The sequence below is a fragment of the Arachis ipaensis genome, chromosome B4 (genome assembly GCF_059453495.1).
Source record: "Arachis ipaensis isolate K30076 ecotype BB chromosome B4, ASM5945349v1, whole genome shotgun sequence".
In the NCBI taxonomy this organism is placed as follows: domain Eukaryota; kingdom Viridiplantae; phylum Streptophyta; class Magnoliopsida; order Fabales; family Fabaceae; genus Arachis; species Arachis ipaensis.
The window spans coordinates 14,303,843-14,314,367 of record NC_142439.1 but is presented as its reverse complement, the minus strand read 5'-3'; positions in this window follow the sequence as shown (position 1 = coordinate 14,314,367).

The following is a 10,525-nucleotide window of genomic DNA, read 5'->3' as shown; positions in this document are numbered from 1 at the left end:
TTTGCATGTCTCTTGTTTAGCTTCCCTTGACCCTTCAAGTGTTTGAGGGATTCATGGTCAGTATGTACCACAAATTCTTTAGGTAGCAAATAATGCTGCCACACTTCTAAAGCTCGCACCAAGGCATATAGCTCCTTATCATAAGTTGAGTAGTTGAGACGGGATCCATTCAACTTCTCACTAAAATAGGCGATTGCTTGCTTTTCCTGCATTAAAACAGCACCTATACCAATTCCGGAAGCATCACATTCGATTTCAAAAGTTTTAGAAAAATCCGGTAAAATAAGAATGGGGGCAGAACACAATAATTCTTTCAAGGTGTTAAAGGCAATTTCTTGTTCGTGATCCCATTTAAAGTTAACATGTTTCTTGATGATTTCAGTTAAAGGTGCAGCAATAGTAGAAAAATCTTTAACAAACCTCCGATAAAAACCCGCAAGACCATGAAAACTTCTAACATCAGAGATACTCTGAGGTGTGGGCCATTCTCTAATAGCCTTCACCTTCGCGTCATCTACCTCAATCCCTGTAGAACTTATCACAAAACCTAGGAATACGACTTTACTCAGACAGAACGAGCACTTTTGGAGATTAGCATACAATTTTTCCTTTCTAAGTACCTCTAAAACAGATTGAACATGCAAAATATGATCATCAAGGCATTTACCAGTTAAGGAAGATAAGGAAATTAAAAAAAAAAGATAGATAAAGGGTTTTTCCTACTAGACCTCTAAGAAACCTGTTCTTAGCAACCTAGGTCACCGGAAGGGGCTCCCTACTAGACCTTCAAAGAACTTGTCCTTGACAACCTAGATCAGAGGGATGAAAATTGAATCACTCAATCTTCTCCATGCAATCAGCGAAGCAAATCACTCACCTCACTCAATCACACTTAAAAAAACGTGCATAAAGCACTAAGAAAATTTTATTCATCAAAGTTATTCCAAATGGTCTCACCAGAGGTGTTTAAATAGGATCCTAACAAACTAACTAAAAGATAAGATAACTAATTTAAATCAGATTTGATCTTATTAGATTAGATCAGATTTGATTTAAAATTTTAAAATCCTAAAGATATGATAACTAATTTAAATCAGATTTGATCTTATTAGATTAGATCAGATTTGATTTAAATTTAAAATCCCTAAAAATACTACTAAGCAAATCAGGAGTAATTCAAATCTTTCAACAAACTCTAACAACAAAACAAACTAACATAAATGCCTAAAAATTCGAAAATTAATAATAAATTATGTCTCTAATTGAATTTGAAAAGTATTATTGGGCTTCTTGCTGTCCTGACTTAGCCCAATGGGCTTTATGAGTTGTCGCCCTTTCAGCACCACTGTTTTTGAGACAGACTCTTGGTCTTCTAGATGTCCAAGACTGGCATGGCACAATTCTTCTAGAATTCAGATCCTTGAATATGACAAGATTATCATTCCGTCCCTTAGCTCTAAGATTACGAAAATGTCCTCCTGACCACATATCAGGTACGGAATGTAGAGGTGGAGGACAAATGTGAAGTCGTGCCATTCTTCGCAATAGAGAGCGAGAAGAGTTTTCTATTTTACGACATAAACTCCAAATTAAATAATTAACATCTTTATCCTATCCAAGTACTATATATTTTCTTATATCTTAATATAACAAAATAAAAAATAACAAAATATTGATTTCATTGTCATATCAAAATAAGACTATTCAAAAGGTTCATACGATTTTTTAATCAAAATAAAACCATTTATAATACGATTTTTTTTTATATTTTATCACTCTATTTTTATTATTAAATCTGTATTTAACATTGTATGTGGTCTGAAATTTTAGTTTTAACTGAAATTTTAATTTTAATTTTATTTTTTTCACATATGTTTGGTTTTTATATAGTTTGCTATTTTTTTTATACTACAGCAAGTGTTAGACCCAACACAATATACATGAGACACATTTTACATTCTTTTTCTCTTTTCACCTACCATATCATATACAATAAAACACTAAACACTAACTATATAATTATTTTTTCACCCACCAAGATCCTACACAACAAAATATTTTATTTTATGTTTATTTTTTTACACTACCCACGCCGTATACGTGAAACAAAGCCTGAATCCTCATTTACATGAGATAATTAAGTTTAAAATACAATTTTATTGTTCCTTATTTGATATAGTACAATAATTACACTTTAAATAAAAAAATATCAGTATATTATTATATATAAGAAACTGTCTGATATAATAAAGAGAGAATAATAAAATTATAGTTTAAACTTAATTATCTTAATTAAATGATGATTAAGGATTCATTTCACATAAATTGGTAGTTTAAAAAAATTTATATAACGTAAAAATATTTTGTTGTATAGAATATGGTTGGTGAAAAAATTATTGTATGATTAGTGTTTAATGTTTTACTGCGTATAATATAGTTGGTGAAAATAGAAAATAAATATAAAATGTGTGTCATCTATTTTTTGGTTGGGGTCTAAAACTTGCTGTGTTATTAAAAAACATTGCAAATTATACAAAAACAAAACCATATGTAAAAAAAATAGAACTAAAACTAAAATTTCATACCACATCCAATGTTAAACACAAACTTAACACTAAAAATTGTTACTGAGTGTTTTATATAATTTAGGTAACGTGCCCAAAAATTAATATATTGAATGTTCAACAAAAAATCATTTTAGTATATTTTTGTCTTGACTAGTAAAAAAATTTTTGGCTCATACGTCACGGTTATTACACAGATCTTATATATATTTTTAATGTATTGATTGTAGGTTGAATGGAAGAAGAAATACAACGCACAAATCTCCTTAAATTGTTTATGACAGAAGACAATGACAAAGATGCATTTATATTTTAATATTCTTAATTATTACGAATTTTATAGTTTTTTTTTATATAATCTTGACACAGGACATGAATACAACAATTTATAATTGACAGATAAATAATATATAAAATTAAATTTTTTTAATTTTTTTATATTTAAGTTATAATTTATTGATATAGAATTATACATTATATTTCTGTTAATTAACTCAGACATGAACTTTTGGTGTCTCCAGCTTCAACTTCAAAAATAGACTATATTATTAATGAATCGATCCATAAGCCAAACTCATCCTTAATTAGGATATATATTATGAATGAATTTCATATATTTATAAATCGAAGATACTCATCTCGATTTGTCTTTACTTCTACTAATTTAAATCATATTGATTCAATTTAGCACCAAAAAAACTAAATCGAATTTGGTCAATTCAATTTACATAAATTTTTGCAAGAAATTTGTGCATGGGACATGCACTCGTAACTTTTTTTATTTGGGACTTTTCGATAACACTAAATCCTACTTGATTTATTAATATTATTTATCCAAAAAAATATTCTGTCTTTTAAGCTTAAGCTTAAGCTTAAAATAATATTTTTATTTTCTTTTATTCTTTTAAATTTTTTCCTGCTTATAATCATTTAACATCCAACTCAAAAGTAAGGTAAACTCAAATAAAAATAAAAAAATGAAAAAGATATTTAACCCAAACAGAATTTTAATTTTTTTTTTCCCGCTTTCTTCTTAATTATGGAGCACTACAATTACATAAACAAACTTCTTCTTTTTCTCTTAATAAAACTCCCTTAAAACTCCATATAATTTTAGAACACAAAATCACGTATTAATTTAATTAAGTCATTTATCTAAATTGATTCTTAAATATGTGTTGGTTCCTTTCTTTTATTTAGTTCTACCTTTCTTATTTTCTGAATTAACATTTATTTATTCAATTCCTTTACCCTTTGACGTGCAATTTGTTAAAAGTAATACCATATCATTTAAAGAAATAATTTAGCAATGGAAATGATGTTCTAAATCGACAATCATTCATAAAAGTATTTGTAATTAATTTAAAAAAATACGGTAAAAATTTAAAAATATCAACAACAAAATTAGATTCTTATTTTAAACTATTATTTCCTTACCTTTAACATTTGTTCATTTATTATTTTGTTAATAAATTTTTTGCTAAAAAAATGTGTTAATATAAAAAAATTATAATATTAAATGATTAATTCATTCAAAAGTAAATCTAAAGAATCAACAACAAAATGAATTTATTATTTTTCCAATTTTTTTTGTTTACTGTTATAGAATGTCATGAAAAAAAAAAACCAACTATATATATGACATCAAATTTTTTAAATTTGCATGATAATACAGTAATTTATTTCATGTTAATCGTGTATAAAAATTAATTATTAATTTAAAAAAATTTAAATACCAAATCATATGCTTAATAAAAATATATTTTGTCATTATAAAGTATTTAAAATATATTTTTAAAACAAATCAACTAAACATATTTTTAATATTTTCTATATCTGAAAATCTATCTTCTTTTTTAAAAAATTGTTAAAAATTTTATACTGTGAAAACTGAAAAGTTAAACATAAAATTTGTTTTTGTTAAAATAAAAAAAAAATCAAAAAAGAAAAATAAAACAATTCGCAACCAAATGCTTTCAAAACCTCCATTCCACACGTGCTTTTCATTGCTGCCTCCAATTAAACAAACTGTCTTTATCTCACCTGCAATGAAAGAGCAGAATTTACATTCCATGATTTTCCATACATTGAACAATAGTTTGCTTGTACACCACATGACTAAATCTTCTTTATATTTATAATCATTATCCTATTTTAGCAGGACACATCACGCCATTCCTGCAGAAGATGAAATCTACACAAAATTTGTTACCTGTCACCTACAATAGAGAGATTGCTTTCGGCGTGAAGCCAGTCATCAATAATAAAATTCGCTGCTACATCTGCGTTGATGTATCTACACACAACTCGGACTAGGAGGCGCGAATGGAATAATACTGAAACGTAGGGGTGTACATGAGCTGGATCACACCGGGTTTGACTTAACTCAGATCCGACTCGAAATATAGACCGGGCCTAATTTTTAGACCCTAATCCGATTCTAGACCCGATGAAACCTACGCACCTTTGGGTCGGGTGAAAATTGGATAAAAACCAGGTGAAAATTGAATTTTTAGCATGTAAAAATCACCTAATCTCCAACCAATATTTCACAATTCACATAGTAAAATTCACTTAAAAAATATAACAAGAACCAACCATTCTCTAAAATTAAAGCATAACCATAATCAATACTAATATTGTCTAATAGCACCAAATATTTAAATAAATACAAATAACACAATATTATGCATTAGTCTAAAGTCTTATGCAATTTAAACATAAAACATTAACTTATAATCTTATAATGACTAATAACACAAAATGTTAAGGTTTACAATATTTAAATTTCACATATGAATAGCCATCATCCATCACTAATAACACAAAATATTAATTGTGTATAATGACCGGGCCACCGGATCGAATTCGGGTGACCCGAGCTATGGCCCAAACCCGACCCGAAATAATGACCGGGTCTATTTTTGAGACCCTTACCCAACCTTAGACCCGATAAAATCATACTAAATTAACTCCTAAAGTATTCGGAACCGAACCAAATCTTCAGACCGAGCCGAACCATATACACCCCTACTGAAATGCAAGTTCCGTTTGATCCCATCCATGACACATCAATGGCCACGATCTAACTATAAAATCTAATGATGGAAGACACTTCCAGACGTTTCCGATTTTTTTTATCCTCACTCTTGACCACGCGTTGGCACAAAGGGTTTGTACAAATACATTCTAATCCTAAGATTTTTTAAAAATATTGTAACCCTGTGGTGTGTGCCTCTTGGTCCCACCACCATATATGTGAAGGGTAAATTATTGAAGTTTTTGAAACTTAATTAAAAAAAAAGTGAAAATAAAATAAATAGTATCTTATTTTTTAACATTTATTTTGTATTTTTATTTTTTAATAATTTTTTACCTTCAAACATCTTATAAAAACAATGAAAATGCTAATTGCACTTATGCATTAAATAACATGTCCACCGTTTATCACTCCTAATTGGTTATGCAGTTAGTAGGACCATCGTTTACCTTCCATTTATTCCGAATTACATTATTTTTTTTGTATGATATTTTGATTGAATTTACGTTATAATAATATTTCACTCATATTCTAATTATTTTTTGTAAATTTAATTTTGATTAAAAATAAAATTATGTTAATACGACTTATGTTTAGTAATTTTTATATTAAAATAGATGATAATAAATTAAATATTATTTAAATTATATTACTGAAAATTACTTTTACAAGACAAAATACTAAAAAAAAATATAAATTTAAAGAATTAATTTATCTTATCTTATCATATTAATTTAGATTTTTTAAATAAATTTTATTAACCAACTTTATAATAACAATTAATATTTACTTGTTAAATTAACAAATACATATTCTAATAGACAAAATATCAAAAACAAAAAACATATATGAATAATATATCAAAATATACTTTATTAAATTATATTATCTATAATTTTTTTATTATTCTTAGTTTTCTTTTATTTAGTATTCTTTTATACTGTAGATTTTTATTACTTATAATTCTATTATTATTTATAATTAATTTTTTATTTATTTAGTATTCTTTTTTATTTATTCGCTAACCCCTCCATTATTCATAACTATATCGATCTATTATTACAACCACTAACACATGCTTATAAGAAACCAAGTTATACCAATCAAAACCACATGGGAGATCAGGTTCAAAACTCCAGAAAGGGCAAAACTCCAGAAAACTCAACTCATCGTTCCTTGGTTAACGGGAGATCAGGTTCTTGTCTATCCTTGCTCTGCAATTTACTAGCGCCACCACATAAGCTACCTTGACGATCTCAGCCATCCACATATTTAATTCAATATCTACACGGTTTAGAATCATGTCATACCAGTATATCAAAAAAGTACACTGATACATTGGAAAATCTTCCTATGTCATAATCTATATAGTATATAGTATTGTAAAATAGTTTTGACTTCTCAATAGTTACAATAATCTTGAATCTACTACTTCCTCCAAAAAAAAAAAGTAATATAAGATAAATTTTTTTAAAACAATATGATACACAAATACACAATCTTCTTCTATAACGATATTCCTCGTTTCACAATTCCCTAATAATACACTTTTCGTTTATTACTTTAATGTTCAAAACAATGTGGTACTTTCTGTTTAAAAGTGTGTTGAAAATAAATTATGATTATAATATTCTTAATTAGTTATTGATTTTTGCCTTCCCCCCCTAAAGTTTGATGAAAATAAAACATACAATATGTAATTATAATTTTGGGATCAAGAATATTAATATATAAGAAAATATGTTAGAACTATAAGAATATCAAATTTGACATTGAAGGTAAAGTTATGATAGGTTCAATTTGTCAAAGAGGGAGTTGAATGGATCAAATATAATATTTATTAAATTTCTGCTATCTGTAATTAAACTTTCATAATATTTACGCATATTACAGAAAATCTAATATAATGGTCTCAAGCATTTCTTCTCTTTTCTAATTTATCCCGTGATACTAAGAAAGACAAATTAACAAGACGCAAATAACAGAATTTGAATGTTATGCAATAGATATATAATGCGTTAAGAAGATAGAAGAAGAATAGTAAACGACTAATAATATTTATGGTTAATATGTATCTTCAGTCCCCGCAATGTAAAATTTGTCATGAATATCAAAATGAGGAATACTAGGGGTCAGTAATTTTGGTATTTTGTAATTATCAATTGGTCGTCAATAATATTTTTAATGGTGTGAAATTACATCCAATGATAAAAAATCACTTACTTTTCTTTTGATGGTTAAGTGTTGGCCAAAAAACATAAAAATTACTGATTCTCTAAACTTTTCCTTTATGAAAATAAGCTATAAATACCAACGTCATAAACTCATCAAGATAAAAATGATTGCAGCAAAATTATAAGCCAAGCACAATGCAAAATCGACAAGACCAGAGCATATATTATAACATCCGAATTTTTGAAAATTAAATAGTGAGTTATTCATGATTTATTATTTTATAAAAAATTATTCTCCTAAAAATAATTAAATTAAATTGTATGATATTTTGAGTTTAAAATTTATTAAAATTTTTAAATTATTTTTTATTGTAATAAGATATTTCAAACAAATATATATATACTATTATTATTATTATTATTATTATTATATAAAGTTCTTTAGTTACATTAAGTAAAGTTCCTTAGCTACATTATATTATATATATATATATATATATATATATATATATATATATATATATATATATATATATATATATATATATTAGTTGGCGGAAAGCCATTAAGAAAATGGTAAATAAACAAAAAGAAACAAATGAGACTTATGTATGCATTGACACACAATCATTTTCATCTCATTAGTCATCATCATCCAGCTTTAGCTAAGCTCATTTGCATGCACGATGAGCAATAGAAGAAGAAAGAGTGACCGAGAGAGAAAGAGAGAGAACCGTAACCACCAAAACTTTCGGTTTCGATTTCTTGAAATTCGTAACTCCAATTAAAAATTTAATCTGGTAAAATTGTTCGTATCCTCTTTTTTTACGTATTGGTGTCATTTTTTATCAGTAGAAGTCGACAATAACGTAGTTTTTCTGTCCTTTGTGTTCGGCCAACTGAAATTCTAGGAGGCACAGATGATTTTTTACGCTTTTTTCTTCAGCAGCTCAGTTAAAAAATTTCTCCGGAACTTTCGTTGATTTTAATTTCATACGGAGGTAGGAAATTTCATTTTTAAAATTATAAGTTTTTAATTTAAGAATGCCAAAATATTTATTGAGTAATTACAAATAATTTACACGTATTTTATGTGTCTAATTGATGAAATTAGTTGTAATTGTGAGTGTTGGTCAATTTGATATTGTTTGTTAAATTGAAATATGAATTGAGTTTATGAATTGGGTTTGAATTGAGACTGTGTTTGATGTTGGAATTTAAGGTTATGAAAGTGGATGGTAACTGATTTTGGTATTAGTATGATGGTGAATAGATACTGAAGAAGGACTGGTAAAAATATGCGAGAAGGTGATTTTGGTTAGTATTAAATGTTAAACAAGTATGGTCGGAGGGATTTGTAAAGTTTGAATGAAAAAATGAATTTTCTTAAATTTCAAAAGCAAAAGATTTGAAACAAGCTAATTTTATTGAAATTGAAAGAGGCTTAACTTTAAAGAAAATGATTTGATTCTATTTGATATTTTGAACGGCATGAATATTGAAACTAATTTGTTACTTGGAAATGTTTTATAAAGGGTTTGAAAGGTGGTTAGGTTGGAACCCTTGAAGGGTGGCAAAGCCCGAATTTTAGAAGAAATGCTGCCGAAATTTTATAAAATTTGAGGTTTTATTTGAAAAGTTATTTTATAAGATTTGGTTTTGGAAAATTAAATTATTTGAGATTTATTTAGTTGAAAAAAGGTGTATTCTATTTTTAAACTCGATTTATTAAAAAAAACATAATGTTTTAAATCCAATTTTGTAAGGAGAGATTTTGTTTTAAGGGTTGTTTTGAGCTCGGTCTTTTAAGAAAAGGAATCTCTGCCACAGAAGAGCAGAGAACAAGGATTTAAAGAATATATTAACTTAAATAGATTGTCTGCCACAGGAGAGTAGATGTGACATTGTTTGGGCCTTAGTGCCAAATATAAAGTGGGGACGCCCACACACTGAGAACTATTTTTTAGATGTACGCTTATTGATTTGGAAAGTCACATTGTATGCGGCCTAGCCGTACGACTTATAAGCACACTGTATGCATCTAAAAAGCCATATCTAGGACTTGTGCCCGGATAATGTCGGGAGCGGGTAGGCAACTGACACATGAGCTCATGGCCTGCGTTAAGGATAGACATGCATCATGTTGTTTGCACATTTGCATTTGATTGCACTTGCTTGTCTTATTTTTTTGTGATTGTGCTGTTTGTCTTGTTGTGACTTGCTTGTACATTGAATTATTGAATCTCTTGCTTGTACTATTTATTTGTGAATGTATTAAAGTGATTACAAATTGACATTTGACTGAGGATTAACTATGTGGTTGAGAGACGGGTAATGTGACTAGTTTTATATTTAAAATTTGTTGTGAGTTTAGATATTTTAAAAAGAGGTAATTAGTTAGCTAAAGTAGAACCAAGAGTATTTTCAAAAGGTTTGATAAAAATATAGTTTTATTGAGTAAAGTTAATTATTTGCACTTTATTTCATTACTTTTACGGCATTTCCATTCCCTACTAAGAACGTGTGGTTTGTTCTCACCCCAAAATCTTCCACCCTTTCAGTGACACAGGTTCGAAGACTCAGCTTGAAGTTGCGGACGGTTATTAGTTTTATTTGAGTTAAGTTATGAGTTGAGTTGCTTTCATAGAATTCCTTCGCCTTTGTTATTTTATATTTTATTTTATACAGAGTGATAGGAATGGTATTCGAGTTTAATATTAAATTTATTTGTATAGCGCTTATTATTA